General features: G+C 43.1%; 1 long non-coding RNA gene across 1 annotated transcript in view; it reads left to right on the plus strand.

The window, feature by feature from the left end:
* The first annotated feature begins 1,144 nt into the window (after positions 1-1,144).
* LOC109308404 overlaps positions 1,145-13,219 on the plus strand; it is a 25,053-nt gene continuing 12,978 nt past the window's right edge. The window contains exons 1-2 of the long non-coding RNA XR_002100609.1: positions 1,145-1,429; positions 2,203-2,323. This is a non-coding gene — a long non-coding RNA (uncharacterized LOC109308404). The remainder of the gene's footprint in view (positions 1,430-2,202; positions 2,324-13,219) is intronic.

Consider the following 13,219-nt stretch of genomic DNA (forward strand, 5'->3'; position numbering starts at 1 on the left):
GCTGGAGAGAAATAGCTGCAGCATGGAGTATAATTTTAAGTGCAAAAATGATAGCTTGATATTGTTGATAGCTGAAACAAAAAAATCCAAATAAAAGCTAAGGGTTGCAAAATGCTATTACTTGACACTTAAAATAGCCTCAAACTAATTCCACTTCAGCTTCTTATTAACACAGTACTCAAATGAAGAAAAAGGAAAAGTTTAGATCCTCTTCTAAAGTATCTGTCCTTCATCTTTACTCAGAGAAGCCTTTATCTCAGGTTGTCAAATCTAATGCTAGTTCTACATTGAAACATAACTGTGCCATCTTAAGAGCTGTTGCTTTTCTTTGACTTTGGTATCTTTAAAGGCCAAATCTTTAAATCCCTTTGCCTTTTGCAACACTGCCAGTTTCCATGCTAATTTCTGTTTCTTACTGCTCTGATATGCATGACATTAGGTACTAGGCAGCTCAGTTGATTTTCTCTCTTTCACAAGGTGTTCCAGGATCCCTAGGTATTCCCAAACTCTAACTGGTAAACAGGGTATAATGCTTTTCAAGTCCATTCATCTGCCACTAGAACCAAGGGCAGGCACTCTAATGCCTGCCATCAGATTTAAATGCTCCCCCTCCAGAAGCCATAATACCTAGGGATTTCTGCCATGCACTTCATTCCCCTGGTACACCATCCTGCATATCCAATTCTAGGGAGAAAGTGGTATAGAAGGGGAAACACTAAGGGGAGAACTATAACTGCTTACTTTGGCTTTATGCTGATTGGAGGTTTCCCCACAATAAGTAGATCACCAGATTCCCAGTTAGACAGCTTTTTCTCATCCTCTTCATATTGTTCATGGAATAGGGTAGGATCTGCCCTCATGGGCTTTCCAATCTTTAGTGTAAATTGGCCCATACCACAAAACCACCCCCAGTTTGGCATGATCTGTCCTTTGCTTAGGGCACTTTAAAGTTAGGGGGTAATATTTAAGTTAGTGACAGTCTTGGAACTGATGGTCGTGGGCTCTGGATCAGGCCCTCAATGAAAAAGGCCTCAAATCAGTCCTCAATTACACTGTAATGAAGGGGGAAGATTATTCAGCTCCTATTCCTGCTGTCTGTAGCTGCAGCTGGTGCTTTCTTAGCACTTTAAATGCTCAATATTAACAAAAAAGAAATGACAATGTTATCTTCTCACTTGTTTCTTTAGGCCTCCTACTCCCAGCTCCCAATTGACACCCACATCTGTGCTTTTAGCCTGGATTTACAGAAACAGATTATTAAGCAAAAAAATGAGCACCAACCTCTCCTGCTGCTCTTTCTAGCCTGACTGCCTCTCGATTACACTGGAATAAAACTGTTTTCTCCAAACCAGGAGCATACCAGAGGGGTGAACGAGTACTATCAGCAATTTCTGTTTTACCTGGCACAGATATCATGGCAATGAACCTGGTAAGTCAAGTCAGGTGACCAGTAACATACTATTTTTACTCAACGAACTGTGTGGCTCTGTCAAAGTTTAGAAAGAAATTCAAGCAGTTGTGTTCATGTAACTTTCTCTCCTGCTGAAAACATTTCTTCGCTGTGTTACTTTACAATTGTCATCAATATATGGAGGGCTGGGGGTTAGAATAATTTATTTTCAATTTTCTTTCTAGCTCCATAGAAGGCAGGGTAGCTATACATTTTTAAGTGTTGCTCAGTTTTACAGTAAGTGGCGCCTTTTTGACCTGGCTAATCAGTTAAACCCAATTTTCTAGAATGCTGCTTTTTGATATTTGCCTTGTGTTAGGAATAGAGAAGTGGTCCTGGTACTGGACTGGAAATCAGATTTCCAAGATTTATTTTTCTTGTCTAGCATTTTCCTATTGATTGATTTTTGTCAGGTCCATCCTCTCTTGTGGATGAAACATCTAAGTTTTGCACCAAAACTGCTTATTGGGAAGCAAGAGAGTGATTCCTATAGGATGTATTTGTTGTTTTGCTGACCTCCCTGCCCTCAAAATTAACAGAAAAACAACTGGTTTTCAAGTGATTTGTTTTCAGTTTTCTAATGAAAATTACTTTTTGAAGAATGCAATGAACTTCCTTGTATACATTTTCTTTTCATTTTGCCTTATTGGGTAGGATCGTGACTGCAGCCCCTTTGCATCCAATGCATGGGCTTTTTTTAAATCTAACTCCTGAGTCCCTCTCCTTTTCCCCGCCTGCTCCCCATCCTCCAGCTAAATGTTGCCTCTATACTGGTATAACTGGGTCCAGCAAGGGGATTCACTCAACATGCAGAGACACTAACCCTTTGAGACTTTCCCCATCCCTATGGGACGAAAGAGAAGTACAGAACACGTGAGTACAAAGTGAATATTACATACCTGGATAAATTTTATGAAGGTGTTGTGAGATTTAATTCAATTATTAATAATGTGTTGAGAACATTAGGCAAAGTGAAAAACATTTTTATTATATTAAACAGCAGTGAATGAGAATGATATAAAAAGCAACAAGTAAAGCTATTTTGACACCCCCCTTTTATGACTTCAGTAGACTCTCACATGCTTTTTGCCAGGTCCATATTTTTTTCTGCCAATATATAATCTGATGCAGAGAAATAACAGGACTTCATTCTGTGAATAAACTTCGGAGACTAGCACATAAATAGCTTCAAATGAGTAGTTACTCAAGAGTCTGGCTGTCCTTTGATGTGGTACTTTGAAATACTGCAATTTTGACACAGAACAGAAAGGCAGGGCAATTAATGGATAATTGCAATATTAAATACAGGAGAAGATCAGAACGGTAAAGCCACTGTAAGGCAATGCTGAAGACTGTCATGTCCATAGTGAGTTTTTAGATGTGTCTGCCTAGATTCTCAGTGACAAATAAGGATTGAGAAGCAAAAGTAAATTAGTAGGTTCAGTCACCAGATCAGGAAAAAATCAGTATCAGGTCCAACTCTGTTCCCTATTGCTACAGAGCACAATTTACCCTATTTTCTCAAATGCCATACACCTCCAAGTAAAATATGCACTTTGTTTTCAGAAGGTTTTTTCCCAGAGCCATGGCCAGCTGTGTGACATATAGTAAGTCATCTTAGAAACAGAGTATCCAGGAAGCATGGCATCCCTAGAAAGTCTAGGTGAAGTAGTAAGGACTTTTTGGGGAAGCAGAATAGCAACACAACTAGCTCTTAACCTTTGCAAGAAGCAAGACTGTTACTTCTTTAGTGTAAACAGTTCTTTATGTAAGTTCCTATCAATAATAACATGTTGTTTCCATACCATAAGCTTCATCAAAATACTGCAGACTGCATGCAGCAGCTCACTTGCCCTGAGCCAACTCATTTGCTGCTTCAGGACTCCAGAAGTAGCAACTGTGAGAGGGTTACTGCTGGACCCTGCTCTTGCTGCTGGCTGAACCAGAAAGAAGTGACAGCTATTTTTGCAACTTATAGAAGACAGCGTCTCCCTCACTCTACTTTAGTGAAGAAAAATCAGTGTCCCCACTTAAAACATGCACCCCAATTCTGGATGGCTCAACTGGGAGTGGCAGGATGTGCATGTGGTATAAGGTATTATTCACAAACAAAATCTGAGAAAATAATAACATAAAGAAGCCCCCATGAAGTCTCTGGGGACTCACTTTGGGTGCTAGTTCATAGAGAAGCCTGTTCTGACAAATCTTCACTGCAAATGATATCCATGCTAGTTAGATTAAAGCTCCTTTGGTTACGCCTGTGTATTATAAAAACATGCCTGCAGTTACACATACCCATGGTGGATTTCCCTGATGCATCTCTACCTGGTTCCGTCATTCTCTTCTCAAAACTTGACCATGTTAATTCATGGAAATCACTACACTACACTGGAACTGTTGCAAGTGTCTCCATAGCATCCAAAGGGAATCTTGCACTTGAAGAAGCTTGATTTTAAGACCTTGAAATAATATTAGATAAAAAATATAATCTTGTCAGTTTCTATAATATAATTATGCTTGAAACTTAAGGGGTACTATAGCTAAATCACAGACCTTAATGAAGTTGATAGAGGTATTAAGTGCATTTCTCTATGGTAAACAGAAGGCATATTTGATTGTCCTTTTATAGAGGTAAAGCTGGACTAGTCAATGGGCTATGTAATGAGAATCAGTGGCTGAACCATGTGACCTGAAGAGACTCCTTGGAACTGATTTGAACATGCAAGTTTTTTGAAGTGCTCGCTAGGATACGGCAGAAAGTCTGACATCTAAATATTTAAATCTTGAATATATTTCTGCACATATTGACTTTGATAGGAAAACATACACATACATACACACAACAAAACTACACTTTCACTGCTCATTAGGGCTTCCAGGCCAGGTACAGCTATTACACGTAAACTGGTAAAATGATCAGAAACCAGTCTAAACCTGTAACAGAACAGAAGTTCAGCAGACAGACTTGTTTAAAAATGGCAGAACCCAGTCTAAGATAGACTTGGATCATTGTTGTATCTAACTTAAGTGAATTAGATAAAATCAGTTTATAGAACTTCTGTACCTCCCTCCCGATTCAAGCTAGGTCATTGTCCTCCAGCACCTCATGCTGCTTTGCAGGTCCCTGCAGGTCAGGGGCATTGCAGGCCCCTCACAAGATAGTGTGCTGGAACTTGGCCTGCTATGTCCCCAGCCTTTTGCCTTCCTGCCTTTGACCGGTTGTCATCAGCAGCCGGGGCAGGGCATGTGTGGGGTGGGGGGGAGGGGAAGGTGCTGGGAGGAGCAAATCCTGGCATGTGTGTTCCTGCACAACAAAGAAGCAAGGGGAGCTGGGGCTCCTCCCACCATGCCTGAAAAACAGAACAGCAGTTAGCACTTTGGTGGGGGGAGGCACACAGGCTGCGTGTACTGTCCAAGGACAGCAGATTGGGGACGCTCCTGCACACCTCCCAGAAGGCTGCCTGGCACAGGGGGAGCAGTCCACCTTTCCCTTGTTGCTCTGTCATTTAGGGACACAGATACAACCACGGCCAGGCAGGGGAGAATGCTGGTGTCTGTGTCTGGGGGGATGGGATGAGTCTGTGTGGTGGGGACCTCTGTTGCACCCACCCTATTCCAGCTGCGGCTGAGAGCTGATGTGGCCTGGGCCAGCACAGCTGAGAGAGGCCCACTCTTGTCTCCCACCCACCATGGCTGACAACATGGCTGGCAGGAGGCAGGTCTGGGGTGAGGGGCTATGGTAGCCAGTCTGGGGTGGCCTGCTGCTGGCAGGGCTCAGCATTCTCTGGTAGTCTGTGGGAATTCCCCCAACCTGCTGGCCTCAGCCAGTGTAGGTGGCCTGCATGCCCCCACAACCAAAGGGCGAACTTGTTGTGTTCACTCCTGAACTAACCTATCTGCTTAGAGAAACCCACACAAGTTAGTTTCAGTCTCCCTAAGGCTTTCTGAATATCTGTACCTAGCCCCAGTGAAAAATATTGCTCCATGTGCTGACTATGCAGCAATTATTAATGAAATCTATTCACAGAGCTTTGTTCACATCATGCTTTTCTATACCGATATTTTGGCATGATCCGATCATTCATATATTATAAAGGAACAATTGTTTTTATTCAACAAGAAATAGCCATGGTCATTTTAACTCCAGTGAAAACAAAATCAGTATTTGAAAAGAAAACAAAGAAACTGGGAAGTATTTAAATGTATTCCCACTTTTAAGAATGGATTATTAAAAATGCATGGGAATCCTGAATTGCTTCTTTTGGATATAGTGCCAGAACATTTTTCAAGTGCCTCTCCCTGCTCCTACCCTACTTTAGTTCTCCCCTTTATATGACTTCTACTATCCTGAATTTCACATCATACAGCATCCAAACCTGTTTTTGCTCTGATTCTGGACTTAATTTTGCTCTCGCATCTGTGGGAATCTGAGGTCATTTCAATGGCAATAAAGAATTTAAAATGTGAAACTAGAAAGTAAAATTCACTTTAAGGTAATTAGCCTACATTTAAGGTGCATTAGGGTGCGTGTCTACACGTGCGTGCCCTTAATGCATTTAAAAAATGGCAAATTTAGGCTATTTGCACCTACATGTTATATCTGCAAATGGAGATATCAAATTTAGGTGTGAAAAGTTAAAGTGCATTAATAAACATGTAGATGTGTAAAGGGTGTTAACGCTATGTGTGGACTGATTTAGGATTAACTTTAGTCCTAAATCAGTCCACACACAACATTAATGTGTTTTAACGCCTGCATGCATAGATGCCTGCCTATACCCCTTAATGCGCATTAAGACAATGCTCCTTAAAAATTTAGGTGCATTTAAATGCATGTGTAGACATACAGTCTTACTGTAAAGGCTTCAGTTTGGGAGCAAAAACAAACTGGGGGGAAATGGCAGACTGTAAGTTGATGGCATTTACTTTCCCAGTCACGAGCACTAAATTTTGCTTTTGAAATAAGAAAGAATTCCTCTTATTTGTCCTCTCACGTGTATTTAAGTGATACATTCATCTTGGATTAATTCTGCTGGCATGTGGCTTTGCATAGTCCCCTGTGAAGTTAGTTAAAATAGAAAAGTACACTTTTTTGGTGTCTGAAATGGTTGCACAAGTGGTACTTATATACAGCATTTAAGAGGTTATCGATGTTCTATAGGGCATAGCTATTTAAGTAGCCTAATAACAGTGGTTGATCATAGAACTGTTCTAGGCATGGCAATCATTCTTTTCCAAAGTGACACCTTTGATGCTAAAGAAGAAGAACGTGTGTGGTTTTTAGGACAATAGCTAGAATTTGGGGGCTATAAATATAGTTTACAAGGGAAGAGGCTAGAGAGAAATGGTCAGAGAAGATGAACCTAAGACAAGACGACAAGAAGTCCCATGTCTTGTGAAGTATAGCATTGCTATCAGGATGCACTGGCATGGAAACTAAATGAGTCAGACCATTTGAGGCTCATAGTGACAAAACTCTTTGTCCTAATGAGTCTATTGGGCTATCAGTATGAATATATAAGTCCCAAAACACTATAATGTGGCGTGATTTAAGCCCGAGTGCAGCAGCAGTGTCTGAAAATTCTGAAACGAATTCAGGATTTAGTCTATGGGGATGATAAACTACTGTAATATTAATCATAGTGAGTGATGTACAGAGAACGATACATGATCAAAGGACATCTAATGTGTATTTGCAGTATTCATTTTTTTTAAAGGCAGATTATCCTGATAAAAACATCTATGCCACTTTTATGTCTCCCAATGTAGGCTTAAAAATCTGTGCAGTCTATACAGAAATCACCTTAAAAAGGAAATTAGACATCTTTGGAAAGGTGTACAGTATCAGAGCACAATGAAGCCCAGTGTTAATGCAGGATTACTTGCCAGATTTCAATATCTAGAATTCAGTCTAGTTTTGAAAATGCCAAATGATAGGGCTTCCATCTCTTTCCCTGGAAGATTATTTTACAGCTTTCCATGATTTTGGACTAAGTGTTTTTCCTCTTAAAATTTTATCCCTTAGCTCTTTCAATTAAATCCCAATGTAATGAATTAAATACTTGTCTCCATTTTTAGGCCTAGACTTACAACCTTAAACACTTGAAAGCTGTTTTGTGTTGTGACCTTATCCATTATCTAGTCATTTATCCATGCTATATCTATTTAACTCTTCATTTCCCGTCTTAAATCAATTCCTACGGAACCCTGACTAAAGTTTTTGGCTCTTCTTTGAACTTCTTCCAAGAAATTTCTTTCTGGGAACATCCTGGCAGTGTCCCAGATCAGATCATATTAGAGATTTATGTAGAGAAAATATTCCTATCCTCATCTTACTTTTTGCAATTTCCCATTGACATCAATCAACTAAATCTTCTTGACTTCATCAGGTATTTGATTACAGACTTGCATTGTACTTTTTATAATATTGCTTGACAACCTAAAGACTCATTTTCTGTCCATTATCACTTCTGGGTTTTGCATAATTTCTCTTAGTTCCCAGGGCCCTTTTTCCCCCACTTAGTTTTAATGGTTTAATTTTTCCCCCCTGCCATTTGCATTAGCATATTCTTTTTTTCACCGTATTGAATCTTGTTTAGTCACATCATGTCCATATTTTTTATTCCTTCAGATCCCTCAGTGTTACTCATGTCTTTGTCCTTGCTGGTATTTCTAACTCCTCTTGAATTGTATAGTCTGTGAATTATACAAACCTCTAACATTGCTCCCTTTTCCAGATCATAAATAAAAACGTAATATGAGCTCAGACCTAACACTGACACAACGGTACCCCATTAGACAAGTTCCTATCAACTTGACCTTTATTTATTTATTTGCTGTCTTTTAGCCAACTTTCAGTTCTCATGAAACTGTCCCCAGCCAAACCAAGTTGAATTCATTTTTTAAATAAAGATTCTATGACAAACAGTATCTACTATAGTCCAAATATTTGACAGATCTTTCACTGTTTTTTGGCATGGTTTCTTTTTTGTTGTTGTTGAGGGATTTTTTGTTTTGTTTTGTTTTTTAAAGTTTTTTGGCCACTAAGGGCTCAGTGTTGGAAGTGCTACACACACAGGTCTGCCAGGGATGTCAACAGATATTCCATATGTGAAACACTTTTAGAATCAGGACATTGTCTTGTAAAATTTCCAAACAAACAAAACAACATCACAATCAAGTGAGTTTGGCAAGATGCAGAATTGATTCTAGGAGCATCATCGGCTGCTGGGTGGTCAGAGATTCTTTTGGGGGATGACGAAAGGATGTAAGAAAACGATTTTGGATGGCTGTGTTGTGGATGAAGAAACTCTCTTGTTTTCTTGATTACTCATGTGTTTAAGAAAGTAGGATTTTTTTAGCATTCTTTGCAAATGCACACACACACACAGATACCATTATCAGTTTTTTCCTCATAAGTAGAACCTCCAAATTCTTATGGCTTGCAACTTGGCTCAAGAGGGGTAACAGTTACCAACAAATTATATAAAGTGCGAAGGGGGCTGCAAGGGCTACTGTTAAGCAGTCATATAGAAAACAGAAAGGAACAGGGCACAGGCATAGGCATAGACAAGGGCCAGCCATGTTCAAGTAAAGGCATGGAATAGGCTTTGCAGATCAAATACATTTCATTCCCACTTTGTAGCAAGTCTGAGTTCCAGGGGATGGGACATGCTGGTCCTTCCTTTGGCCCCTTTCTTGACCTTCAGACCTGTTGGCCCCTCTTTGGCCCTCAGGACCCTGCTGGTTTCAATACACTATTCCTGGCCACTCATTAGGCCACTGGACCCTGCTGGTCCCACTCTCAGCCCCTGATGGGCTGCTGGCTCTCTCTAAGTGAGCCTTGCCTTCCCTTGAAGGCTCCAAGCTAAACTGCTACTATAACTTAATAGTAAGCACCTGGCCTCTGACAGGTACTTGGGCCTTCTCTTAGACTTAACATAAACCAGGGACACCTACCTGTATAACCAAGCCCTGGTATGTCCCAGATACCTTCCTTTGTTTCCTATGCTGCAGAGTGGACTGCCAGATCTTGGTGGTCCTCAAGCCCTTCCTCAAAGCCACTGAGACCCTCAGCACTGGCGACGGCCTCCTTGCAAACAAAGCAGGTCCTATTCAATTTGCATTCAAATTTGGCCAGAATCAGGGACAGTGATTTGATTCGTTGATTCTGATCAGTGTCCCTGATTCAATTCAGCCAAATATGAATCTGAAGATTCGATGCTGATTCAGAGAATCAGCAATTTGGACACAGACACAACTTTTAAAAAAAATTTCTACATACCTCTAGGTAGCAGGCGTGGCTCATGATCACTATGATGTTGGGGTGCATGGAGTGTTCCACAGGTGGCAAACCCGGAAGTGGACCCAAAGTACTTCTTGTCCACTTCCAGGTCTGCCAGGAAGCACACTGCCCCCCCCCACCCTGAGATTGGCCATCAGCTGCAGGGGGACTCCAGGTACCCCCCCCAACCCAGGGGGCACCAGTCACTCAGCTGGGGTCATGGGGCAGGGGGGGGGCATTGTGTTCACCAGCAGACCCAGAAGTGGACAAGTAGTGCTTCTGGTCCACTTCCAGATCTGCTGCTGAGCACACTGGGGAGTTCCCCATACTTCTGTGGGATGCACCATAAGTCCCAGCACTGCAGCAGTCATGAGCCCCTGCTACCTAGAGGTATGTAGAAAAAACCTTTAAAGCTGTCTCTATGTCTGAATCTCCGAAACTTTCAGAATCTCTTCAATTGGATTTGGAAAGATTAAAAAGAGTCCTCCAATTCAGTTTGGATTTGGAAATTCAGCCACCTAATTGAGCCGAATCTCCACCAAATTGAATCAGGGACCAGAGCTCTGCACAGCTTAATTAGCCAGGTGATCCCTGTAGTGAGGGAAGTTCAGAGCCAAATGAAGAGCTTCCAGGGGATCAATGTTCCTGGCTGGAGCAAGTCACTGTCACCAGACATGCAGGCACTGGTGAGGTGGCTGAAAGAGGGCATTAGGTAATGGCTTGATCCCTTGTGTTTCACTAATACATTAAACAATAGGAGATCGTAACTAGGTTACCCTTTAGCCTTGTGTCCTGAAAGAGGTCTCTGTCTTTGGCTAAGTTCAGACATTCAGGTGGGTTAAGGGAGATTAGACTGCATTAAAAATGCTCACCCAATCTAAGGAAAATCATGATATGGGAGCTAGGAGAGGGTTTGGAGGGGTAAGGGATGTAGGTACACTCTGTGGAAGCAATTGGGAGGAATAGAGGTGCAGGTGGCATATGCAGGGAGTTGCTGTGGTATTTAAAGGTTTGGCAGGGTCAGAGAGGCTCTCAGCATCTGTCAGGGAGCGGTTTGGGTGGGGGAGACTAAGGGCTAGTGAACCTATCCTTCATCAATCCTGTCTCTACCCTGAATACTACTACTTCCTTGGCTTCCACCATCTTAATGCTGATAAAACTGACACTCAGAGTGGCTTGTGGGAAAGGTGGTTGGGGCAGGGGGTCTGTCTGGTCCAAGAAAATAGAGGGCAGGAAAAGCACAGCATCTAGGTTTTCCCAGCCCTGGGGCTATGCAGGTAACTGTACTGAAGTTTGGTTCACCAGTCAAACCTAGATCGATTAAGTTCGAGTGAACACTGATCCAGGTCTGTTTTAGACTGGGTTCCACAATTTTTTAGACCAGTCTGTGTGTGTGGAACTTCTGTACAGTTACAGATTTAGATTGATTGCTAATCAGTGAGACTAAGTCTAAGTGTAAGCTCTGCACCTGGGTAAACTAAGATTAGGTGCCCATTTTTAATCCAATGTAATCTCCCTCTCACCCCACTTAGCCTTTGAGCTGGGAGAAAAGTATTTAAATACTTAAGTATTTAAATCATGTGGGTACATCTCATCTCCCCATATAATTAATGTGGCTGAATAAAGTCTGGTGCAGTTTGTGCCAGAGTGTATTGCTCCCAGGCATTGCAATTTTTTAAAAGATTTCTTTCCATGGCCAAATTAGCCAAAACTAATTCCAAATCCAGGTGTCCAGAACCACAAATGGCCCTGTGTAATAAGGGGGCCTTCTGTTGGCCGATCTACCAACACCCTGCCCACCTGTTCTGGGCCAACCACCTGCCTTCTCATCTGCCACACCTTGTTGTTATCCAATTAGGTGGGAGGCTACCCATTTCTTGCTCAGGTGCCAGGGAGCACTATGTGCAGTTCTGTTCCTCACCTACACCGCAGCCCAAGTCTCACAGATGGCATCCACTGTTGTTAACATGACCAGCCCCACTCTGGGCCTGAGAATCCTCCAATCCCTGGGTCCCTCTACTCAGATGGCCTACTCCACCTTCATTCAGGGCTGCCTAACTCCCTAATATGTTCCCTCTTATGGGTGTGGTCCCCCAGTACCTTTGGCTACATGGGCTCTGGCCTCACCTCCAGGCCAGTTGAAATCCCAGGCCCTCAGCTCTGGGCATCCCTTGTGGTGGGCCCCCAGCCCTTTGACCCTTCTGGTCCTGGCCCCAGCATTGACCAGTCATGGGATTTCAAGTCAGGCTTGAGTCTATAGCCCTCTCTCTCTCGGGTCCACCTTCATGACCCTTCTGTGGGGTAACCCACCTGGCTGTGGGAGCTAGGATTATTAAGGCACCCCAACCCACCTTTCACCAGGGGTAACTGGTCTGGCATTTCTTGGCGGCTCCTGCATCACTGAGAGCCCCACCAAGCCACCCACTCCTGGCAGGGTGTAGTTTTAGGTCATGCCCAGGACCAGGAGCTTCCAAACCATCCTCTACAGCTCCTGCCCTTACCTACAGGTGTTCCAAGCAGCCTTGCAGCCAGGTGATGTTACTGCCTGGCTTGCCAGCAGCAAACTGCTCTGTTTATATAAGTAGCCAGAGATCTAAAATGGCTGCTGCAATCAAGCACCTGCTGGCTGCCTGGCTGAGTCCTTAAAGTCACAGGCACCAAAAGTGCCCTGTCACACCCTACTACCAGCAAACACCCTCCACCTGCAGCTGGGGCTTCAGATGTTTCCAAAAACTTTGGCGAGCATCCTATTTGCAGGCCAAACCCCAGGGGTTTGGATGCCTCTGAGCTTTCTTTGCCCTTAGCCATATGGCCCTTGGAGCAAGCAAGGGAGGAAACTCCCATTTCCATAAACTGTGCTTGAAGCCACTGCACCTTGGTGAGTACTGAACCATGCCAGAAGAGCAGTTCTCCTGGGGCATGCTTTAGGAAAACTGCCTTCTTGGACAAAGATACATGATATTTCCCCTACCAGGTTAAGAGGTCACTATGCTTGTCCTGAGCCTTCAAAAGGCCATGCACCCAGGACCACAGCATGCTGAGCTGGGGTGAAACATTCCTGGCTGGCAAGGGGCCCTGAGGGAGAGCCTGCCAACCTAGGGCTACTTCAGCCTAGCTCAACATGCTACAGAGGGACTGGCTGGGGTATGAGGGTGCTTCACTACAGGGCTGCCCTGCACTGGAGCACCCTTATGTCCCAACCAGCCCTGTCAACATCTATACATGCACTGCAGCAAAGTAAATAACACCACTGTAGGATAGAACTTGTGTCTGGTGGTGTCCTACAGGAAAGTTAATTAGCATACTCCACCCTAATAGCACCAAGTGTAGATGGTGGTGTTTTACTGCTTAGCTAATTAGTCGATTCCCTAGTAAACATCTCATGTAGACATGCCCAGTTATACAAAAACATTTTGTTAATGGCATCACACTCAGGTAGGCTCTGGAGCGGTGAGAGATGCGCGGGTGAAGCCCGCTGCGCCCCC

Source organism: Crocodylus porosus, unplaced genomic scaffold, assembly GCF_001723895.1.
Source record: "Crocodylus porosus isolate Cpor-Errol unplaced genomic scaffold, CroPor_comp1, whole genome shotgun sequence".
Classification (NCBI taxonomy): domain Eukaryota; kingdom Metazoa; phylum Chordata; order Crocodylia; family Crocodylidae; genus Crocodylus; species Crocodylus porosus.